This window comes from Salvelinus fontinalis, chromosome 25 (genome assembly GCF_029448725.1).
Source record: "Salvelinus fontinalis isolate EN_2023a chromosome 25, ASM2944872v1, whole genome shotgun sequence".
Lineage (NCBI taxonomy): Eukaryota > Metazoa > Chordata > Actinopteri > Salmoniformes > Salmonidae > Salvelinus > Salvelinus fontinalis.
Genome location: NC_074689.1, coordinates 11891994 through 11917003, shown reverse-complemented (window position 1 = coordinate 11917003; position 25010 = coordinate 11891994). Strand labels below are relative to the sequence as shown.

Here is a 25010-nt window from a genome sequence, read left to right as displayed (position 1 = left end):
GGTAGCCTTCCACAAGCTTCCCACAATAAGTTGGATGAATTTTGGCCCATTCCTCCTAACAGAGCTGGTGTAACTGAGTCAGGTTTGTAGGCCTCCTTGCTCGCACACGCTTTTTCAGTTCTGCCCACAAATGTTCTATAGGATTGAGGTCAGGGCTTTGTAATGGCCACGCCGATACCTTGACTTTGTTGTCCTTAAGCCATTTTGACACAATTTTGGAAGTATGCTTGGGGTCATTGTCCATTTGGAATATCCATTTGCAACCAAGCTTTAACTTCCTGACTGATGTCTTAAGATGTTGCTTCAATATATCCACATAATGTTCCTTCCTCATGATGCCATCTATTTTGTGAAGTGCACCAGTCCCTCCTGCAGCAAGGCAACCTCACAACATGATGATGCCACCCCCGTGCTTCACGGTTGGGATGGGGTTCTTCGGCTTACAAGCCCCCACCTTTTTCATACAAACATAACGATGGTCATTATGGCCAAACAGTTCTATTTTTCATCAGACCAGAGGACATTTCTCCACAAAGTACGATGTTTGTCCCCATGTGCAGTTGCAAACGGTAGTCTGGATTTTTTATGGCGGTTTTGGAGCAGTGGCTTCTTCCTTGCTGAGCGGCCTTTCAGGTTATGTCGATATAGGACTCGTTTTACTGTGGATATAGATACTTTTGTACCGTTTCCTCCAGCATCTTCACAAGGTCCTTTGCAGTTGTGTGGCGTGGTTGAAAAACTAGTTTTAATGACTCCAACCTAAGTGTATGTAAACTTCCGACTTCAACTGTACGTAATGAATATACTGTACACATGGGACAATTTATTTCCACTAAATTATGCAAATTACATACAGACCGATAAGCATGACCAGTCAAATGGATTTACACCGACTGGTATTTCCATCAATGAACAGGCTAAAAAGCATTATTTCGCAAAGGGATTTTCTCTTCTTCCGGCGCCAATTCTATTTTTTTTCTCTGACAAAAGCCAGCTATTAGCCGGTTAACGGAAGCCTAGACAATACGCAAAACTACTAACTGAATTCATACATTTTCAGTCATTTAAATTGTCAGGTCATGTCTTTCTACACAACACCACAACTAATTTTTCCAATCGGGGAGGTAAACTTGACAAAGGTAACCACTTGTTCAATCATTTTGCTGTGTACTTAGGATGGAATCAAGACATTGGAATGGACCAGAGGCCACCAAAAGAGAGTTCCTTCAGCAAACACATTGTAACCCTGGGGGCCATGCCTGGCTGGATACTTTCTCTGTTTGACTGGCTACTCCATGTAATTGCGGAAAACACTGCGGTAAGGTGGCTATTCCCATGACATTGCGTACATCTTTCTCACCACAATATACATCTCTCGTCTCCAGGAGCTAGCCTAACCCAGATGCCTGTCCTACTTGAGAGCTGCTGCTGCACTGAACAAACTGAACTGTGACATTAAACAGAACCTCTCACACATAGTTACACATACCCTCTCTCTCTCTCTCGACACACACACACACACACAAATCCTCTCTACACACACATACCATGCTTCCTCTATCAACATCAGCCATCCATAGAACAGTTGCCTGGACACAAGGGCCCGTTAGAATTGGCTCCCACCTTTCTGTGGCCTATAAATGAGAACAAATGCTAGAAGCTAGTGTAATATGAATTACAGTGGGGAACTTGGGTGTATAGTGTTACTTGCAATGGCAGAATCATGGGTTCAATTCCCACTGGTGCCACCCATACAAAAATGTATATATAGTCAAATGCATAATTATTTAGCACCAATGATAAAGATGAGCAAAAAAGCCTATAAATACTGAGCTATATTGTATACTAAAAAGGAAAATTATATTATTTTATACTAAATGGTCATTTCCATGTAAAAGGACCCATGAGCATCAACATGTGGTTCATAGGAGCATATCACATTGGGTGTCAAATGAAAGCTAACAGGCTGACTGCACCGCTTGCGTCGTGTGCGCGAGTGTTGCAAAATAAATGTAGAAATCTATATTATTCAATTACTGCACCCATACTGCTCGGCGCGCCAACGAGCGTCTGCATTGCCATGGGCTAAAATAGAAGTCAGTTCTATTTGTGACGCAGATCGCGCAGCAAGTCCTGCCTCTCCCATCTCCTCATTTGTTTATAGAAGCAGGTACCCACGTGCCATCTCCTCATTGGTTATACCCACGTGGGTGATTGAAAGATGAACAAGGTCAGTGGCGGCAATGCACCTAATTTATGAATGTTGCCAATCGCAATATAAAGTCAAGAGAAGAAAAAGCCTGGAAGGAGGAGAGATGACTAGAAACGATTCGGTTGACCGTTTTATGTGTGGATTAATTGGCGGAGTAGAGGACCTTGTGCATTTCAGGTAAAATAACAACTCAATGTTTATATCCCAGGACAAATTAGCTAGCAAGTACAAGCTAGCTAAATAGGACAAATTAGCTAGCAAGTACAAGCTAGCTAGCTAAATTGCCATAAATGTTTAATGCTTTTCAACTTGTCCCTAAATTAATGTAATTGGTTCAGAGTTTGCTTTGATATTTTAACCTGCATATGTCCTGTAATTCCCACAAAATATACACTCTTACAACAACCCAAACCGGCTGTGCCGTGATCGCGTTTGGTGTGGGGGGACAAAATACATTTAGTCACGATGGCGCACACGCACAGCCGGTTTGGGTTGTTGTAAGAGTGTATATTTTGTGGGAATTACAGGACATATATATTTTTCAACCATTTCCCTCCAAAAAACGAGGAATAAGCAAAGGCTTTGATTCCTGGTCAAACAGATGGAAAAGGGGTCTTAGAAAACATCTCCCAGAAAAAAAGTCTGGAAAGGTGTTAGAAATAAATCTAAACACAATAATGAAGTAAAAGGCCCTTGCCAACTAATATCAACACTTACATTTTGTTTATGAATTATTAAGTGATTAAAACTAAAACTTCCATTACCAAATCGGTAACAGAATTCCTGCAATTGAATTGGCTACAATGAGAAACGACAGTTGGGTTCACAAGTTTGGACAGCACAGTACATTACAGCACAGTAGAGTACAGGAAAGTAGTACTGTAATGTACTCTACTGTTTTGTGCTGTACTCTACTTATCTCGACTTTGATTTCCAAACTTGTGAACATAGAAGTTGATGATTGGTTCAGATTTGGTCCGGTCCAGACCAACCAAATGTGGTCTTTGGGGTTAGAGCTCATTAAAAATAAATAGCCAGTGTTTAGAATATAATCCAAATATGCAAAGGAGGATATTGCCTATTTACACATTTGTGTACCTATTTAGGACACATCACCATGAAGAGAATGACATTCATATCATAACTGTGCATTTCTGTGTAGTACAGATCAGAGACCCATGATGAAATTCCCTTACAGGGTGTAAATCCACTTCACTTACTGTATTTCAATAACCTAAATAGATTTTTTCAAAGTCAACGTGTCATGTCATATTTTTACAGACATCTTTGAATCTCAATTCAGAGCACGTATTTAACAGAGATATTGGAAAATGGTCACATAAAAAGAACGGAGGGAGATTTTACCGAAATTCAGTTGCCAAACTTTGCATCTTCACAGTTCAAGTAAATGTGTTTTTGTAAAATTGTCAGTGTAAATTATTAAAAGTAGTCCTTGTGCATAGAGTTTGTTGAACTTTGAAATCAACTGTTTTTTCTGTGGCATACATTTTAACTGTAAAATTGGAGTGTCAGCGCAATTCCATTACCACGGAACTGCCCTAATACAAATGCTCAGAGAAAGACATTTGGTTTAACAAGTATTACAACAAAAAATGTAAAAGATAAATAGGGGTCAAAATTATTGGCACCCCTGTTTTCAATACTCTAGCACTCTCCCTTTGTGAGGATAACGATATTGAGCCTTTTTCTAAAAAGGTTGTATGCGATTAGAGAACACGTTGGGAGGTACATTAGACCAGTCCTCCATAAAGAATCTTTGCAGATCCTTGATATCCTTTGTGTGTTCTTACGGACTGCTCTAAAATTAAATCTTTCTCTGAACAATTATATTAGTGGAAAATAATATAATTTCCCAATTGTTGAGCATACTACCTCAGGATCTGCATTATTTATTCTTTACAAAAATATAAACTCAACATGTAAAGTATTAGTCCCATGTTTCATGAGATGAAATAAAATATCCCTGAAATGTTCCATATGCACCAAAAGGTTATTTCTCTCATATTTTGTGCACAAATTTGTTAACATCCCTGTTAGTGAGCATTTCTCCGTTGCCACGTTAACCCATCCACCTGATAGGTGTGGCAAATCAGAAAGCTGATTAAACAGCATGACCATTACACAAGTGCACCTTGTGCTGGGGACAATAAAAGGCCACTTTAAAATGTGCAGTTTTGTCACACAACACAATGCCACAGATGTCTCAAGTTGAGGGAGCGTGCAATTGGCATGCTGACTACAGGAATGTCCACCAGAGCTATTGCCAGAGAATTTAATATTAATTTCTCTACCATAATGTTATTTTAGAGAATTTGGCAGTACACCCAACCCGGCCTCACAACTGCAGACCACGTGTAATCACACCAGCCCAGGACCTCTTCTTCACCGGCAGGATCGTCTGAGACCAGTCACCCAGACAGCTGATTAAACTGTGGGTCTGCACAACCAAATCATTTCTGCAAACTGTCAGAAACTTTCTTAAGGAAGCTAATCTGTGTGTTCGTCTTCTTCACCAGGGTCTTGGTCTGACTGCAGTTCAACGTCGTAACCGATTTCAGTGGGCAAATGCTCACCTTGAATGGCCGCTGGATCTTCACGGATGAATCCTGGTTTCAACTGTACCAGGCAGATGGCAGGCAGCGTGTATGACCTTGTGTGGCGAGCGTTTTGCTGAGAAAACATTATGGTATGGGTAGGCATAAGCTATGGATAAACACAACTGCATTTTATCTATGGCAATTTGAATGCACACAGATACCGTGACGAGATCCTGAGGCCCATTGTCGTGCCAATCATCCGCTGCCATAACCTCATGTTTCAGCATGATAACGCACAGCCCCAAATCGCAAGGATGTGTACACAATTCCTGAAAGCTGAAAATGTCCCAGTTCTTCCGTTGCCTGCATACTCACCAGACATGTCACCCATTGAGCATGTTTGGGATGCTGTGGATCGACGTGCACAACAGCGTGTTCCAGTTCCCGCCAATTTCCAGCAACTTCGCACAGTCATTGAAGAGGAGTGGGACAACATTCTACAGGCCACAGCCTGATCAACTCTATGCGAAGGAGATGTGTCGCACTGCATGAGGCAAATGATGGTCACACCAGATACAGACCAGTTTTCTGGTTCACGGCCCTAACTTACATTTTTTAAGGTATCTGTTACCAACAGCTTCATATCTGTATTCCCAGTTACATATAATCCATAGATTAGAGGCTTATGAATTTATTTCAATTGACTGACTTCGTTATATGAACATTAACTCAGTAAAATCTTTGAAATTATTCCGTTAATATTTTTGTTACGTGTATTTATATTATTTTTTGATCATATTTATCAAGGGTGCCTCTCTGAGAGGATTATGGCCACATGTTGACTGACAAAGTCAAGTAGATGAAATGAACAAAGAGAATAAAGACCTCCCAGCTTGATCACCCACTTACCCCTCCTTCCAATGCTTACACCTGTTCCTACTTCTTCAGTTCCAAAGTCGCCCTGCCACACCCCCATTTCTGTCAGAGCCTGGTCAACACACACACACACACACACACACACACACACACACACACACACACACACACACACACACACACACACACAATGCCTCTTCCACCCACTGAGGGATTTTTGTTAAGGTGGAAGACGGACACAGGGGCGACCGACAGGACAGACAAGCCTGTAAAACCTGCTCAGCACTAAACAATGTAATTATTCTGGCGGTTCCCCTCCCCTCCCTCCATTTTACTGGGAAGATACAAGATCCCATATCCCCAGCTGTCCTTACAGGTAATGCCAACCGGAGAACAACTTCCCTACCTGGCACCACACCTGGATAAACTGTTAACATGGCCCAGATGGGTAATACATGCTCTTATACCTTTGTAGTAGGCCTAACGCTGTAATTACTACATGACCTTGGCTAACTCAAGCTTCTTAATAAACAAGCTAAACAAAGGGTGCAGAGACAAAGATTTAACCAAGTGGTCAGGGGCTCACTCACAGGTTAGAGCTTACTGCCATCTCTAGTCTGTCAGACACACAGAAACAGAGAGCGCAAGCCGTCTTCATTTAGCCCATTTGGGTGATTAACTTCAAAGCCCTAGACCTAAACTCATCCGCTATACCATTAAAACCATCCTGCTGGGCTGATAGGGCTAGACAAGAGGGGCTTTAAATACACTACATGACCAAAAGTATGTGGACACCTGCTCGAAGGAACGTAATATTCCAAATTCATGGCCATTAATAAACCATTTCTGTATGGACCTCGCTTTGTGCACGGGGTATTGTCACGCTGAAAAAGGCAAGGTTCTTCGCCAAACTGTAATTCTGTGCTGGAAGCTTAGTCCGTCGGACTGCCAAACGGTGAAGCATGATTCATCACTCCAGAGAACGTGTTTCTACTGCTCCAGAGTCCAATGGCGGAGAGCTTTACACCACTCCAGTCAACGCTTGGCATTGGCACTACGCGCTTCAGCACTCAGTGGTCCCATTCTGTGAGCTTGTGTGGCCTACCACTTTGCAGCTGAGCCGTTCTTGCTCCTAGGCGTTTCTACTTCACAATAACAGCACTCACAGTTGACCGGGCAGCTCTAGCAGGGTAGAAAATTGACAAACTGACTTGTTGGAAAGGTAGCATCCTCTTACGGTACCATGTTGAAAGTCACTGAGCAATTCAGTAAGGCCATTCTACTGCCAATGTTTGTCTATGGAGATTGCATGGCTGTGTGCTCGATTTTATACACCGGTCAGCAACGTGTGTGGCTGAAAAAAAACAAATCAACTAATTTTAAGGGGTTTCCACATACTTTGTATATATAGTGTACCTCTAATGAGGAAAGGTACTATCTAGAACCTAAAAGGGTTCTTTGGCTGTCCCCATAGGAGAACCCTTTTCGGTTCCAGGTAGAACACTTTTGGTACTAGGTTGAACCCTTTTGGGTTCAATGTAGAACTCTTTCCACAGAGGGTTCTACCTGGAACCAAAAAGGATTCTCCCTGGAACCAAAAAGGATTCTCCTATGGGGACAGCCGAAGAAACCCTTGTACAGTATAGGCATAGGCCGATGAAGGCCTGGGTCGTATTCTTAGTACAAAATGTACAATTTTGACAAGTTCCGGGTAGTCCCTCTCCGTTTTGGCCCATTTACTTCAGGTTCTTTCCTTATGAATAATGGGAAAGAGGGAAATACCCACTCACACCTTCAAAAAAATGACTCAGAAAACAGCAGAGACTCAAACTGGGGACAGAACTGACTGAGAAGAAAGGACAGCAACCTGTCAGTCTCAGGCACATACACCAGCTCCAAAAAGCATCGGGGGGGGGGATTGGGATTGGGATTGAACGTCTGAAAGTGGAGGAGGCGGGTGGGGACAGTGTGTTAAGAAGAAAGGCCAGTGGAAGGCCGCTGGGTGCAACAGATTAGCTGAGGAGCTGAGCCCGGGGCGATCCCATGCAGCAGGACCAGTTCACTACTAGACTAGCCCTGCCCTGGTGGGGTGGTGTCACTGGCAGAGCTCCATGAGAGAGGATCTGCTCAGTCACTGATGAGATTAAAACAGCCCAGCAGATGTAGAGGCTCTGAAAGTATTTATACGCAACACACTCCTGAGGGAGTTACTATTACGTTACTACACAGCGCACACACCCTACTGTGGCCTGGCTTGTAGGGTTGAAGTCCTTGGCTAACCTTCCTGTAAAGGTTCACAATAAACGGTTCCTGGCTGGGGCAATAGGCTCGGTCTCTGGCTAACCTAACCTGTGAAGGAAGGGCCAAGGTAAGAGTTAGGGTTTCCAACTTCCCATCAAGTTACAGCCACTGATTCCATGGTATTTGTTGGCTCTTCTGAACAATAAATAACCCTGCCTAAGAGACTTCTGGATGTTGATAGAGCAATGTGCAGTCTTTATCCAGAAACGAGCTAGATACTGTGTGGCATCTCATTCCCTTTCTAGTGCACTACTTTGGCCTGGGCCCATAGGGCACAACGCAGTAACGTGACTGGTGATGTGGGTAGCCAATCCTCCGGTTGTGTCTGACATTAAGGAGACAAGTATCCCACACAATCCTATCTGCTACCATAACAATTTAGATAGCATTGCTCCCTGTGAGAGTAAAATCCCCTATTTACACCGAAAAAGCTCTACTGCTCACGAAACTGAACAATGAATCACATCCCACACCCCATTGTCAGAAGTGGTGAGAAAGGAGGGGGATTGCAATATCTCCACTGAACGCCATTGAGTTTGGGGCTCAGAGATGGAGGCGATGGTTCATGCCCTCCTCCATTTGCCAGACCCTTTGTGTTAGTGGAGCTGTACTCATAAAAATAGAAAACCATGGAATTCACAGTAGGTTGGTGGCACCATAATTGGGGAGAACGGGCTCGTGTTAATGACTGGAGCAGAATAGGTGGATTGGTATCATATACATGGTTTACAGGTGTTTGATGCCATTCCATTTGCTCCGTTCCGGCCATTATTATGAGCTGTCCTCCCCTCAAGTAGCCTCCTGTGATGGAATTAATTATCAATTAGTTGTATTTCTATGGCTCTCTTTAAATTCCTCTCTTCCTGCATCCTCCAGGCTGGCCCGGCGACCTTGTGCCTGGCTGGGGTTCAGTGCTGCTGGACAGGACAGGTCCACCTCTAAAGAAGTTGTGTTCTACTACTGGGTCCAGACACATACACACACAACACAGCTCGGTTATATTCAATGCAGGCCCACTGGTCAATGGCAAGTTTGATCATGTTCGCTTTCTCTCTCGCTCTCATTAATTATCTAGCCCTCTCCTTCTCCATCACTCTCTTTCTCCCTCTCACCCCCTCTTCCTCGGCTAGTGGGCCATAGAAGCCACTGATGGTCAATTAGATAACCGAACAGCAGTCTAAATGGACAGATTCAGGAAAAGGAGAGAGAAAGAGCAGCATTGTTTTACACCCAAGCTCAATGGCTAAGTCCCATATGGCACCCTATTCCTTATATAGGGCACATAAGTTATGGTCAAAAGAAGTGCACTATATAGGGAATAGGGTGCCATTTGGGATGTAACCAATGACCCAATAAACTAGACAGAGAAAGCTACATGGGAAAAAATCTCTGAAAGAATTTGTTGGGAAAACCAAATGTGTTGGAGGAGGAAAAGGCGATATAGTGCCCATTTGTGTGAGTTTGGAGAGGGAGACTAGGAATGTGAGATTAGGGCCTGAGAGTTGCAGTTGTAATCAGTTATTAATGCATCTGCCTTCCCACCCTTTTTCCCTCCCACTCCTTCCACACACCCCCACTGTGCAGCGTTGTGACCTGTTAGCATGTCCTTGGGATGGTCTTCTCCTAGCCTGGGAGTTGGGGGAGTAGCCTACCGCCTACCAGAACTCATTCAAATGCAGCCTTACGAAAGATGCAACTGAACCCCTGCTGCCCCAGCAGCCCCTCCCCCATGGGAGCATCATCCATTTACATAACCCTGTCACCCCAATGACTGTACACACATGAATGGACAGAGTAATTGATCAAGTGACACAATTCATTCCTACGTTAAGACTCAATAGCACATTGAAGCCAAATTAAGATGGTTAAGATGGCGTCTCATGGAAACATGCGCAGTTTGAGCTATTCCGGAAAGTAACGTTGCAGGCTAGCTCAGCGCTGTCCCCACTCATTGAGTAAAAGCTGATTTATGCGGCCGGAAGCTCCGTACAGAGGTTGTGACGCAAATGCGGAGCCTACAGAGACATGCAGCGGTTAAATCAAGCTCTGGCAGCGTCGCCGTGTGCCTCCCAATAATTTTTACAATGCTTCGTATAGCTCCGCATTGACATGATTGGTTCTTCACAACAGCTCTGGGCCCCCTGTTCCCGATAGCCTAAGTTCCCTTGCATACAGGCGTTTTAACGATGCATTTTTCCTACAACAATCTATGATGTAACGTGCATTTCTGAAAGCAAACTTTCTATCTGCGTGGTGTTAAGTGCATTGTTGAGACATGCGTCGATACTGATAGGATCGAACGAAAGGTCACGCTGCTCTCGGATCAGCGTCCTCCCTTTCAAATCTTACCTTAACATTATAATTCTTACACAATACTGACGACGGATCAGCACCTATGAAATATTATCACCTACAAATATTGAGGTGGCTTCTAAAACTTACCCTATAATAATGAACTAAATCAGGATTTGACACGTCACTGAGCACATGTATGCTACCCATCATAAAATATATTGGAGGCAAAAATTTGACAGTAGCATACAAATAGCTAAATAAAACTGAATGAACAAGAAATTGATTTTAACATCATTGAAATATAGACCTATATGTACAGTCATCTCGTTTTTAATTTTTAACATCTTATATCCTTTCCTTTTTTTAAACAATTGCAAGGACATTGACAACTTTGTATTTTTATTAACGTTCGTTTCTGAAGATAGTTTTCGGCGGGTACAGAAAGACGGATAAAGATCTTGATTTTGTGTTTAGCAGAGATCTTCTGTGTTGAAAGTGACACGGAAGGGCAAAAAAAATCATCTAATGACGCATTTAGCTGTTCTAAATATGGAGTCTTTTCAAGTGCAACTTCAGTAAAGATGGTTTTGAACTTCTTAGGGATAGCCCCCTTTTTTTTCAATTTCCGCCTAAAATGACATACCCTAAATCTAATTGCCTGTAGCTCAGGCCATGAAGCAAGGATATGGATATTCTTGGTACCATTTGAAAGGAAACACTTTGAATTTTGTGAAAATGTGAATTTAAAGTGGGAGAATATAACACAATAGATCTGGTAGAAGAAAATACAAAGAAAAAAGTTTATTTTCTACCACCATATTTGACATGCAAGAGAAAGGTCCCAGTTTTAGCCATCACTCTGGTTGTAATTCCGATGGTGTCCACAAGATGGCAGCAGTGTATGTGCAAAGTTTCAGACGGATAACTTGAAGTATGAGCAAACTACATGACATTTAGTCTGAAGTCACCCAGGTACATTTGGGCAAATCGTGAAGGAGACAGTTGCATTCATATAACATTTTTCTGCAAGAATATCATCAAATCTGTATACTTGGACTTTGATTTAGCTTTTCCAGAATATGTAGCCATATTTTAATTTCAACATTTGCTAAACAACCAGTTTTCGTAACTTCAAAACTCTGAATATTCTTATAATTTCTGTCCAAAAGGAAAAGGTTAGCACCTACATTTTACGACAGACACAGGGTTTCCATTGGCTATCTAGCTAGCTTTGTTTGACCCTGATTGGTGCTTATTTGACAAAGATAGTCGTTCAAGTGAAGACCGCCCGCGTCATCGGCCTGCCATGAAGGCGTCACTCTGACCAAATATGGTGTCCTATAGGATATACTACACTCCTAATGATATAGTGAAGTCTTGATGCGTTCTAGGATCTCTGAGGAATAAATACGAACGTGATTTGACTCGTTGAAACAACGTTTAGGGTGAGATTTTCACAGATTCCTTTCTTTGAGTAGAAATACAAAATCGATCGTGCATGATTTATGGACCTTTTTAGGATATGAAAAGGGATTTTATATAACAAAACGACACTTCATGTTATCTCTTGTTAACAAACTATAGTTTTGGCAAGTTGGTTAGGACATCTATCTTAGTGCATGACAAGTTATTTTCCCAACAATTGTTTACAGACAGATTATTTCACTTATAATTCACTGTTTCACAATTCCAGTGGGTCAGAAGTTTACATACACTAAGTTGACTGTGCTTTTAAACAGCTTGGAAAATTCCAGAAAATTATGTCATGGCTTTAGAAGATTCTGAAGCATCATTTGAGTCAGTTGGAGGTGTACCTGTGGATGTACCTGTGGATGTATTTCAAGGCCTACCTTCAAACTCAGTGCCTCTTTGCTTGACATCATGGGAAAATCAAAAGAAATCAGCCAAGACCTCAGAAAAGAAATTGTAGACCACAAGTCTGGTTCATCCTTGGGAGCAATTTCCAAACGCCTGAAGGTACCACGTTCATCTGTACAAACAATAGTACGCAAGTATAAACACCATGAGATCACGCAGCTGTCATACTGCTCAGGAAGGAGACGCGTTCTGTCTCCTAGATATGAGCGTACTTTGGTGCAAAAAGTGCAAATCAATACCAGAACAACAGCAAAGGACCTTGTGAAGAGGGAGGAAACAGGTACAAAAGTATCTATATCCACAGTAAAACGAGTCCGATATCGACATAACCTGAAAGGCCGCTCAGCAAGGAAGAAGCCACTGTTCCAAAACCGCCATAAGAAAAGCCAGACTACGGTTTTCAACTGCACATGGGGACAAAGATTGTACTTTTTGGAGAAATGTACTCTGGTCTGATGAAACAAAAATATAACTGTTTGGCCATAATGACCATTGTTATGTTTGGAGGAAAAAGGGGGAAGCTTGCAAGCCGAAGAACACCATCCCAACCGTGAAACAGGGTTGGCAGCATCATGTTGTGGGGGTGCTTTGCTGCAGGAGGGACTGGTGCACTTCACAAAATAGATGGCAACATGAGGGAAGAAAATTGTGGATATATTGAAGTTAAAGCTTGGTTGCAAATGGGTCTTCCAAATGGACAATGACCCCAAGCATACTTCCAAAATTGTGGCAAAATGGCTTAAGGACAACAAAGTCAGGGTGGCAATCAAAGCTCTGACCTCAATCCTATAGACCATTTGTGGGCAGAACTGAAAAAGCGTGTGCGAGCAAGGAGGAATGTCCGGAGGAATGGGGCAAAATTCAACCAACTTATTGTGGGAAGCTTGTGGAAGGCTACCCGAAATGTTGGATAACAATCCAGAAGTGTTTGTGCTGAAGCACCACAAGCACACTAATAAACAAGGGCTGAATTAATTAAACTTTGTCTCAAAGTAAATCTGAAACTGCAATTTTTACAACCCAAGCAGTGATATGCCATAACGTGCAGTTTGTAATGTCACCACTAGATGTCAGCATTAGTAGATTCACTACAGCGCTTTACAACAGCCAAAGGTCATGTAAACAAACACTATGGCAACCTTGCAATGAGAGCTTGTTATCATAAGCAAGCACATGCTAGCTCTTTATTAACACAAAGTTCTTACAGAAGCCATAATTTGAATTACACTTATTTAATACAAAATGTATTCACTATATATATTTCAACTGCAAATGCGCTAATGCCATTTGCTGCACTGGTTGTAGTCCCACACATTCAAATTTAGCTAGCTAGATACAATCTTTCTCATCATGAATGTAAGAACATGTATGCAGATTGCATATATTTGGGAAAACAAACTAAATAAGCCCACTAACATAATAGGCCCAGACAGTAATGGTGTTATTTTTCTTTCAAGGATGAGTGTTCACTTTGGCGCCAGTCCAGTGTTCGCACATAGTGAAGATTACTAGCTAATGTTATCTAGGCTAACTACCTTTCTAGCTAGATGGAGCCCAACTACCTTGCTGGCTAGATAGCCAGCTAACGTTAACTAAGTGAGAATGTGATGACAGGGCTGCTTGCTTGGTGTAGCGTACTTTTGATTATTTACTTATTCACATATGCTGTCGCTGGCTGTAGCAAGCTACTCACCATCAAACCACCATGCCTACTCTCTCTCACGTTGTGATGACTTTGGCTGAATGATGTTCAATGAGCAGCTCGTAGAGCACCCTCTTTAGGAACCTTTTGGGGGAAAAAGAAAAAGAAAAAAAGACCGCAAATGAGCAGACGTATTTGTTCATTCTATGTATATAATATTGGCGCTTTATCTGTGGAATATAGACCAATACAAATATTTTGGTGAAAGGCTAATATCAGCCAACTGATTTATCGGTCGGGCTCTAGTATCAGATAAAGGGTTGACACTGGCCCATGCCTGAATCCATCCCTGAAACAGTCCTAATACAAACACTAGTGAGCTGAACAACTGAGTGCACCTGCCAACAAGCCAATCCTTAACCCAGCTTCAAATCAAATTCACTCAGATTTAAACAGACTCTTCTTCCTGAGAAAGCGGGAAGAGAAGCATGAAGAGGAGGGGGGAGATAAGCATGAAGAGGAGGGGGAAGAGAAGCGGGGGACAAAGAAGCATGAAGAGGAGGACGGGGAAGAGAAGCATGAGGAGGAGGAGGGGGGACAAAGAAGCATGAAGAGGGGAAGAGAAGGAGAACACGTAGGCTACTTCACAGCTACAGCCACAGTGCGTGGTCCACAACTCCACACCAACCATCTGCCAAAACACTAAAAGCCTTTTGATATCAACCCCCAACGTTCCTCTCGCTATATTTACCTCACTGTAATTGCGACAAAGCCAAAGGTTTCTCTATAGGAGATGGTTCAGTGAGGCTATGCAGCAATTAGTGGTGAGCTAAGAGCTAGTTTAGAGGCTCCGTTGTTTGATATGAAAGGAGGAACAACATGTTTGTGGGAAAGTAGAGCTTGCTGATGCATTGAGTCCCATGGCACACTAATCCCTACATAGTGCACTATGGGCCCTGGTCAAACGTAGTGCACTATATACAGAATAGGGTTCCATTTGAGATGCATCCTATGGTTGTTTAGATTCTGAGGCTGCTTTTAGTGTACAGCACGACCTGGGACATAAATTACTGGCAAAGTAAAGTTGTGGTAGAAGACTGGGTTCAAATTAAGGCATGACTTCTTGACATTTGTATTGTATATACTCCTCCATTTAAAGAAACTTACAGTAGTTGTATAGAAGGTTAATTTGACAAACCCACACACCTTACGTGAAACGACCATTCGGGTCAAGAAAGACTGGATGTTAACAGGCATAGAAGAGGGCAGCCACTGGGGTAGGGCTGGGCAATATGGTCAAAATATCATATCACAATATTTCTCTAATTTTTGACGGTATGACGTATTTGATAGTATTTTATGTTTTTGAATAATAAAAAGTTCAAAGTAGTGTAACAAATACATTCTAATTGGTTTTAAAATGGGGCTTTCTCTTCTGTTTTATACTGTTCAATAAACATACAGTTCTGCATTTCATTCACTAATTTGTTATCATTTCCACACATTACCACATTTATTTGGTCTTTGTTTGCCTCTATTTTGTGAAAAAGTAACTTCCTTTATCAAAATAATTATCCTATATGAAAAAGAGTGCCACCAACTGGTGGTGGACTTCAATAGAGGTGCCGGTTTAATATATTGGAAAATTACCAGTAGGAGACAGTACAAAACAAGCTTTATTCCACACTCAAGACTGACAGGCACACACACACAGCCCCGTGTCACCACCGATTCAGTGGCAGGGATGGAGCGGACAGTGAGGGACAAGGTGCCCACATTGTCTGTGAGGCTGTGCTGTCCAGCAGGAGTCAGGGCAGTCCATGCCCATGCTGCTGGAGGTTCCCAGACTGGTGGAAGAGGCCATTCCACCGAGTCAGGCCAGGCATCCTTGGCCGGAACAGGGCGAGATGGAGGTTAGAGGGAGGCTCTCCTTCGGAGGCTGGATGTGCATCCAGATCCGGAGCCGGAAACAGGCCCAGATCTGGTCCTGTTTGTGGATCCAGGTCTGGAGATGGGCCTAGGTCAGGGCCGGACTGGTCCTCCAGGACGGCAGTGGATATCGGGACCAGCACTGTGGTTGGTCCGACGATGATAGGTCTAGGAGAGATAGTGGAGGCTTGGGTGCTGCTGGAACCTGAGGTGCTGAGTGGGAGCATCATGTCCAAGCCAAGCAGGCCTGCAAGTGCAGCAGGCTGTGTAGGGACCAGCACTGGTGTTGAGTCCAGTGATGGCTGGTCCAGAAGGAACACTAAATGAAGTGTCGGCTGGGGTGCTGGTTCTAGCTGGCAGTCTGCAGGCAGAGCGTGTGTGCCTCATCTGGGGAATGGCATGTGGCACAAACTTTATCCCGTCTCTACTTGTCATGTCCCAGGACAACTGCACCTATACTGCTCGAAGGACCATGAAAAGGCACACTCTATAACCATGTATTTTCAATGTCAGTTCTTACTTTCGCCACAAGGGACATTGTGACAATTTCTAGAGTGCTTTTGGCTCCAGCGCTGCCTCACAGGCCCTATTCATGTCAGAAAAGTACATGCGCACAACCGAAGCTCTTGCTAGCAAATGTTCAACTGTTAGCAATGTCTTACTGCCGGTAAGAACAAATGATTGACATAATTTCGAGTATCATCACTCAGTTATTACATTTAAAACATCAAAAATGTAAATACCATAAAGTTAGATAAAGTAAATATCCAAAACATCAATACCGGTATGTAGTAAAATACGGTTTACCACCCAGCCCTACTCTGGGGCCTTCAGCAGGGCGGCAAGGGGTGGCAGTCTGGAATGAGACAGAGCAACAAGGGTATGTATAAGGAGCCACACATGCAGCTGACAACACTTCAGACAGCCCTGACACAAAGAGAAGATTACTACCATGAAAACCATCGCTGTTACAGCTGCACCAACAGCACGCCCCAGGACAAGATTCAGCCCAGAAAGGAGCCAACGGAGCAGGGAAGGGAGGGGAGAGGGATGGGAGGACCGAGTAAACCCAGCACCACCTTCAACACTCAGTATTCTGACCTGAGGTAGGGGTTCAAAGGTTGGGTCCCTGTTGGCACTGGTCAAAAGTAGAACTATTTCCTAGGGTGCCAGTTGAGATACAGCCAAAGACTAGCACAACACCCACTCCGCCCTGACCTGACGCCCTCACTCACGCTCTCACAAAGGCACAGTTTGACAACATACTGAAGACAAAAAAAGGGCAACAGGCAAGATCATGGGCTAGCATCATCTCATAGAAAAAGGGCAAGCAATATGGTGTGTATGTACTGTGTACTAGTAAACATCACACCTCCCGGGTGGCGCAGTGGTCTAAGGCACTGCATCGCAGTGCTAGCTGTGCCAACAGAGATTCTGGGTCGCAGCCGGCCACGACCGGGAGGCCCATGGGGCGGCGCACAATTGGCCCAGCGTCGTCCGGGTTAGGGAGGGTTTGGCCGGCAGGGATATCCTTGTCTCATCGCGCACTAGCGACTCCTGTGGCGGCCCGGGTGCAGTGCACGCTGACCAGGTCGCTAGGTGTACGGTGTTTCCTTCGACACATTGGTGCTGCTGGTTTCCGGGTTGGATGTGCGTTGTGTCAAGAAGCAGTACGGCTTGGTTGGGTTGTGTTTCGGAGGACGCATGGCTCTCGACCTTCGCCTCTCCCGAGTCTGTACGGGAGTTGCAGTGATGAGACAAGACAGTAACTACTACCAATTCGTGAGAAAAAGGGGGTAAAAAAATTAAAACATCAGGTAGGAAATGAAAGCTTTACTACAGCACTGGCGTCAGAAATGGCACCGTATTCCCTACAAAGTGCACTACTTTTGACCAGGGCCCTTAGGGAATAGGGTGCCATTTGGGACTCATTCTTAGATATGAAAGGGTAAACAACACCATCCTCCCTGTCCCTGCTATCTCTACATATCGTGTCAGGATGTCAACCACCAACTTTCCAAGTAGCAAATGGCCTTTACCACAGAGAGTCAGAGAGAGGAGTCAGGTGACGACTGTAGGATCCCTTACCTACACACAGAGACACACACACAACAAATCGTCAGCTGATGGGATCCCTGTCACTTGATAGACTAGGTAGTCTCAGACGTTATTGGGCTCTGACTGAGGCTGCAAGCGAGGCAAGGCTACTTGATAGGGTACACCGCTGAGCTTGGAGAAGAGGGAGGATGTGTGTGTGTGTGTGTGTGTGTGTGTGTGTGTGTGTGTGTGTGTGTGTGTGTGTGTGTGTGTGTGGAAGGGCGGCTTATCAGAAGCTGTCTGTGTAGCCCAACATGTGTAAGACACACCAGAGACGCCTTGGCTTGGACACAACCAATATTCATTACCCTAGAGTTGAATTAGAAACACTATGAATGTAGGCTTGTATCTTATTTGTGCCTCACAGCCAGTCTGTTACAGTTCAACTGAGGTAGGGCTATCAAGTACCCACTGGATTGATGCAACTCATCATGATATAATTCTGCCATTTTGTAGGGAGTCTACGCACTCTGCCCAAAGTGGGTGAAAACGCATTTTGGTAATGAAATTTCGCTTCCTTATGTTATAAAATACATTTTACCAAGACAAATATGATTATTCATGTTCTGATTCATTCAGTGGGGTCGTTTTTCTAACATGTCATTACCATTATGCCCCCCCCCCCCAAAAAAAAAGTCACATTATTAACCTAATACATCCAATTATAAGCTCCGAACTCTGTTGACAAAGCGGTACAGGTATCTCATAACTTTTGAGAATTGAACATTTTATGGTGGTCATCTACAAAGTTGTTTCCGCGGCTGGCAAAAAGCTAAATTATCATGACATGAGGAATTAAATGTATACGCTCAGTGCTCTGTTGACATTTCACAGGGATATGCTTGTGTTTGTGAGAAATCTTAGAAAAAAACTGAATTTCGAATGAATATGAAAAGCGTATACTAAAATATGAAAATACTTCATGTCAGCTCTCAAACTCTGTATCAATTTTACCTTTATTTTGTTTAATGTCCTGCGGATTCAAGAAGAAAGATGACTAGTTCAATGGGAAAGTGAGCCTGTCAGGTAGTCGGTAGCCGATTTCTGTCACAGAACCCAGCCTCCATTGATTTAGTCAGCCTAACTTTGGCCATCCTACAAGTGTAAAAACTCCAGAAAACATTTCACTAGCATCTTCGCTAACAGCTACACAAAGTGGCTGGCGTGGGCACCGCACATATTCTCATTGCCTCTTCAGAGAGTTGCAGGAAATAATGTATCACTGATGCATTCTGTTCATGTCTTACGGATAAACTTGGGCAAATGACTACATTTTAATACATTTAGTTGATTCCCTACTAAGTTCAATACATTTTTGAATATTGTCAAATTTTGTTTTAATGTCTGGATTCTGTGATTCTGTCCACGTTCTCCGTATCAAGGATTTTATTGTGCCCTAAAAAGGGTAACTAAGGATGCAAAGCACCACACAGGTACTCGATACACACCACTGACAGGTTATAATGTTGGACACTTTATTTGTAATCTACAAACCATAAACAGATATCCTATGATGCAGATAGCACTGACGTGGAGTGACAGGAAAACCAGTGACAAGGACGATGTGAGTGACAAGGACAATGTCATCACACACCACACCGCACGCACATACAGGCTAAATGAAGACACCAACGTGTGACCATTAACACGAGTACTCGATTCAAACCATTGAAAGACGATAATGTTGGACATAGTATTTGTAATCCACAAACCATAAACAGATATCCTATTATGCTGATGTGAGGTGACAGGTAAACCAACCAGTGACAAGGACAATGTCTTCACACACATAGACCCTTTTCGCCTCCTCTTTCCTTGTCCACTTTAAAATGGGCGAGTAGGGTTTACACATCAGAGCCAGTATTCACAAAGCATCTCAGAGTAGAAGTGCAGAACTAACATCAGGTCCATCCTGTCCATGTAATCTTATTCTTTGTGATCTAAAAAGGCAAAACTGATCCTATATCAGCACTACTATTCAGACTGGTCCAGGTGTACTTTCATCACCCCATATTTAACAAAAGCCGGCAGGTATTGTATGTGCTGTGGTTAACGTTTCCCACCTACCAGCATTTGACATGACAGGCGGAGCTACACACACAGTAGTCAGGCCTGTTTCGGTCTTGTTTTCCCTGTCTTCCTTGCCTGGTAGTTGAATAATTTACAGGCACGGGTTTTGGGACCCGTAGAGAGTCGTAGTAGTAGTCTAATGCTGGGAACAGAACAGGGACCATTCATGGAACACCGTCATCAATAAAACAACAGCAGACGTTACAGGCTGACCACACCGCTCGCGTCGCAAAATACATTTAAAAATCTATATATTATTCAATTATTGCAGCCACACTGCTCACGTGTGCCAAGGAGCGTCTGCGTTGCCAAGGGCTAAAATAGAAGTCAGTTCTATTTGTGACGCAGATGGCACCACAAGTCCTGCCTCTCCCATCTCCTCATTGGTTTATAGAAGCAGGTACCCACGTGCCATTTCCTCATTGGTTATACCCACGTGGGTGACAAAGACGAACGAGGTCAGTGGCGGCAATGCACCTAATTTATTAAAGTTGCCAATCGCAATATACAGTCAAGAGAAGAAAAAGCCTGGAAGGAGGAGAGATAACTTGAAACGATTTGGTTGACCGTTTTATGTGTGGATTAATTGGCAGAGTAGAGGACCTTGTGCATTTCAGGTAAAATAACAACTCAATGTTTATATCCCAGGACAAATTAGCTAGCAAGTACAAGCTAGCTAAATAGGACAAATTAGCGAGCAAGTGCAAGCTAGCTAGCTAAATTGGCATAAATGTTTAATGCTTTCGACCTGTCCCCAAATGAATGTAATTGGTTCAGAGTTTGTTTTGATATTTTAATCTGCGTGTCGTGATCTCGTTTGGTGTAGGGGGACAAAATAAATGTATGCATGATGGTTCACGCGTGCAGCCGGTTTAGGTTCCGTGTCAGTCTGAGCTGCTCTGCCATGTATAGAGCTGGGCACAATCTTCTGCTCTGCTTGTGTGTTGCACTGTAATGGAGCTTCTATAACTTCTTGACGCACGGATCCCTTTAGCGGGATCATTTTCGTAAACAACCGCTGAATTGCAGAGCGCCAAATTTAAAATAAATAAATACAAAAAATATTTACAATTATGAAATCACAAGTGAAATATACCAAAACACAGCTTAGCTTGTTGTTAATCCACCTATTGTGTCAGATTTTGAAAATATGCTTTACAGCGAAAGTAATCCAAGCGTTTGTGAGTTTATCAATCACTAGACAAAACAGTAAGAACAGCTAGCCGCAAATTAGCTTGGTCATGAAAGTCAGAAAAGCAATAAAATTAATCGCTTAACTTTGATAATCTTTGGATGTTTGCACTCACGAGACTCCCAGTTACACAATAAATGTTATTTTTGTTCGATAAATATTAGTTTTATAACCACAAACCGCCATTTGGTTTGCGCGTTATATTCAGAAAACCACAGGCTCGTTCCAGTCCTGAAAGGCAGACGAAAATTCCAAAAAGTATCCGTAATGTTCGTAGAAACATGTCAAACGTTTTTTTATAATCAATCCTCAGGTTGTTTTTAACATACATAATCGATACTATTTCAACCGGACGGTAACCTAATCAATACGACAGAGAAAGAAAATGACGAGCTACATCTCTCGCGCGCAGGAACTAATCAAAGGACACCTGATGCGTTTTGATAAATCTCGCTCATTTTTCAAAATAAAAGCTTGCAACTATGTCTAAAGCCTGGTCACAGCCTGAGGAAGCCATTGGAAAAGGAATCTGGTTGATACCCATTTAAATGAAGGAGGGGCAGGCAATGGAACAGGGATTTTTCCAAATAAAAGGCACTTCCGGGTTGGATTTCCTCAGGTTTTCGCCTGCAAAATCTGTTCTGTTATACTCAGACAATATATTTTCACAGTTTTGGAAACTTTAGAGTGTTTTCTATCCTAATCTGTCAATTATATGCATATTCTAGCATCTGGACCTGAGAAATAGTCTGTTTACCTTGGGAACGTTATTTTTCCTAACATAAAAATTCTGCCCCCTAGCTGAAAGAGGATAAGCACTGGTCTGAGATCAGCTGTAGGAGAATGGAATTAATATAATGTGATGTGAACAAACTGCAGCCTCGAGATGATGATGTAGATTACTGACCTAAGATCAGGTTCCCCTGACCCTAAATCAGCACTCCTACTCTGAGACGATTGATAAACATACAGCACAATATATATATTATTTTGCTCATGGGAAACATTTGAGCTTCAGTGTCCGATGTCCATATCACAACAAACATCTTGATGGCTAACCTTCTCTTGTCCCCCACAAGGGTTGTGGGTGGCCTAACACTCCTGGTTCCCACGCCCATTACTTTGATTGCCGGTGTGTTTCTCTGTCTCCGTTTTCTCCTCATAGGCCCCCACCACCAGTCTATTGTAGTGACAACGTGCCTGGGGGGATAGAGGAAAAGCTTTATGGCTGGTAATCAAATGTGACCGCTGACTGTTGCTGGTGTCTGATGGCTGACATCTGCCTGGTGGACTCATACCAGCACAGCTCAGAACGCACCACGGTGATGGGTAACCCGACACTACACCGCCGGTCCAGAGGGGGAAACAGAAGCGCTGTCTGACCTAAGACCCTTACAAGGCAACCGAAGCTAACATTGACAGCAATTAATTCAAGAGAGAGAATTCCAGGCCATTGTCGGATGGACGGATGGATGTCCCGAGAGCTTGTTTCCTCTAAACAGTGGCTGTGATGACTGCCTGGCTCCAATGACTTGTAGCACTGACACTAGTTCCCAAATGGCACCATATTACCTATATAGTGCACAACATTAAGGGTTCTGGTCAAAAGTAGTGCACTATCAAGGGAATAGGGGGCCACTTGGGATGCAATGTAGTGTGTGCTGTGTACACTACAGGTACCTCCACATCCCTATGCATTCCTGGAGCGAGAAACAATAAACACACCAACATCTGACCCCTAAATAGATGCAGTAGAATACTTAAGCATCCATTCAACTAAATATGTCATCACTCAGCAGTCATTTGGCATGTCCTTCCCTGTCCCTGGGTTACTGAACAAGCCAGAGGAGCTGCTGCCTGTCATCTGCAGTGAGTGTGTTGTATGCGTCCCAAATGCCACCCTAATCTCTGATTAGTGCACTACTTTTGAACAGAGCCCAATGAAGAATAGGGTGCTGATGAGGCAGTACAGAAGCAGTTAGGAGGCCAGGACCTTTGTAAAACCGTCTCACAAGCCTTAGCTATTTACTTGTTTTTCCACATGTGAATGTGGAAGTGGATGGCCTGCATTGCGGCATACAGTACAAGTATTCACTTACCGAACGTAGCCTACATACCTGAACATTTTACCACCACGACCCTTTTGAAACGAGGTGTAGAATATAGTGATGGTGGAAACATCGATACCGTAGTATCGATTTTATGTCGATACTGTGACTATCGATTTGTAAAATAAATCAATAATAAAATAAAATTGCTAGCAGTAGTGAGCTGTAGCCTACCTGCACCAAAACTCTGACATTTCTCTTTCTTCATTCTAAAATGGTGAGCCAACATGTTTTCAGCAATTTTATCTCAATGACTGATCAAAACATGTCAATTTTGTCCCTCTACAGACATATAGTGAGCAATATGTTTGGAACATCGAATCACAATAAAAACGCAGTTTTGAATTGCTATATATATATATGAATCGCAATACATATCGGCACCTAAGTATTGTGATAATATCGTGTCGAGAGGTTCCTGCCAATTCCCAGCCCTAGCAGAAATAACTAGGCCTGCGCCTAAGGCTTGCTCCTGATAGGCATGCCTTATTTCCTAGAGACCAAGCCTACAGTATAAAGTCTTTCAAATTCTAACTTAGGCTGGGCTAACACAGAAATTCATAACCTGGCTTTAGTTTAATCAATAGCTCAGCAGGAAGCGTTTTTGTCTTCTTCAAAGTAGGCCTAGTGCATACAGCAGATGACTCGTGAGACTACGAGCTGACTGAGTGTAATTTGAGCATAGCACAAATAGCATTTCCAGACATCGCTCCCCCTCCCGAGAGACGCACCACTCCCGTCGCACGAGGAACAAAACCTGAGGAATGTAAGTTATGTCGGGCCAGGGGTCTCTCAGACACAGGTTCATAGGACCAGGCCGCCCCACGCTGCCCCCTCCATCACTCCCCATCTGGAGCAGCTCTCTCAGGGCTGACCCCACTCGGGCCTCCCCCTCCCCCCTCTGCTAGTTTCCAGCTGCTGGAGGGTAGGAACACATCAACACAACACACAAGACCAGGATGCAACATCCAGGTAAAATCCTTCAACTGACTGACCCCTGGAAGGAATCCTTCTAAAGAAATAATTCTCTCACTGTCTGGGGGAAGACTTCTTGCATTGTCAGTATACAAAGTTTAGGCTAGTTTTCTAATTCCAATAACAAAAGCTGCTCAACTCCATTACTATACAATTACAGTACAAGCTATGTAACACTGTTGTTGCAGTAGTTATTACAGTGTTACTACACACAGGTATAAGAGCAACCTGGGTGCATTTCAGTTGGTAACGTTAAAGCCAAGAAGTTCAGGTGAGCCAAGGGTGAAGCCCTTCTACAGTCACCGTCTGATCCCCTTTGAATTATACAGGAAGGGCATGCGGCGCCAAAGGAACATTGGAGACTAACTGGGATCCACAGGAATCGGGCCAGGCTTTAGCTTTCTAGCCATGGGATGAAGACAAGAGGAGGGTGATCTGAGCAGCTCCAGTCAGACCACAGCCCTGCCATCATCCCCTGTTTTGGCCTAGTCCTCACCCCCTGAAGCAGACCACATTATGAAGGCTAGGCCTGATCATTGGTTGTATCCGATGTACATGTGCAGGATAGACTACTCATGACAAGACCCGCAGAATTTCAAATAGGGTTAGTTGGATTCTAAAGCTAAAAATAACATGACAGGTGATAGCAAAGTTAAATCAAACTGACTTGTTGAATTTAAGTTTTTCCTCTGTTTTCATTAATATATTTCAATCACCGAAAAGTATAGCCAAATGGGTAGCCCAGTCTCCCACCGTAGCCCCTCCTGTGTGAGTGAGAGGTGTAGCCCAGTCTCCCACCGTAGCCCCTCCTGTGTGAGTGAGAGGTGTAGCCCAGTCTCCCACCGTAGCCCCTCCCCTGTGTGAGTGAGAGGTATAG

The 25010-nt window shown here is 43.4% G+C and overlaps 1 protein-coding gene across 6 annotated transcripts in view; it reads right to left on the bottom strand.

The window, feature by feature from the left end:
- The window catches only part of LOC129822843 (MAGUK p55 subfamily member 7-like), a 249857-nt gene that overhangs the window by 221737 nt on the left and 3110 nt on the right, over positions 1–25010 (bottom strand). For 3 of the 6 annotated variants that reach the window (XM_055881296.1, XM_055881291.1, XM_055881294.1), the window contains exon 2: positions 13814–13906. The exons of the other annotated variants lie outside the window; for them this stretch is intronic. The gene's annotated coding sequence lies outside the window, so the exon portion shown is untranslated. The remainder of the gene's footprint in view (positions 1–13813; positions 13907–25010) is intronic. 6 annotated transcript variants of the gene reach the window in all.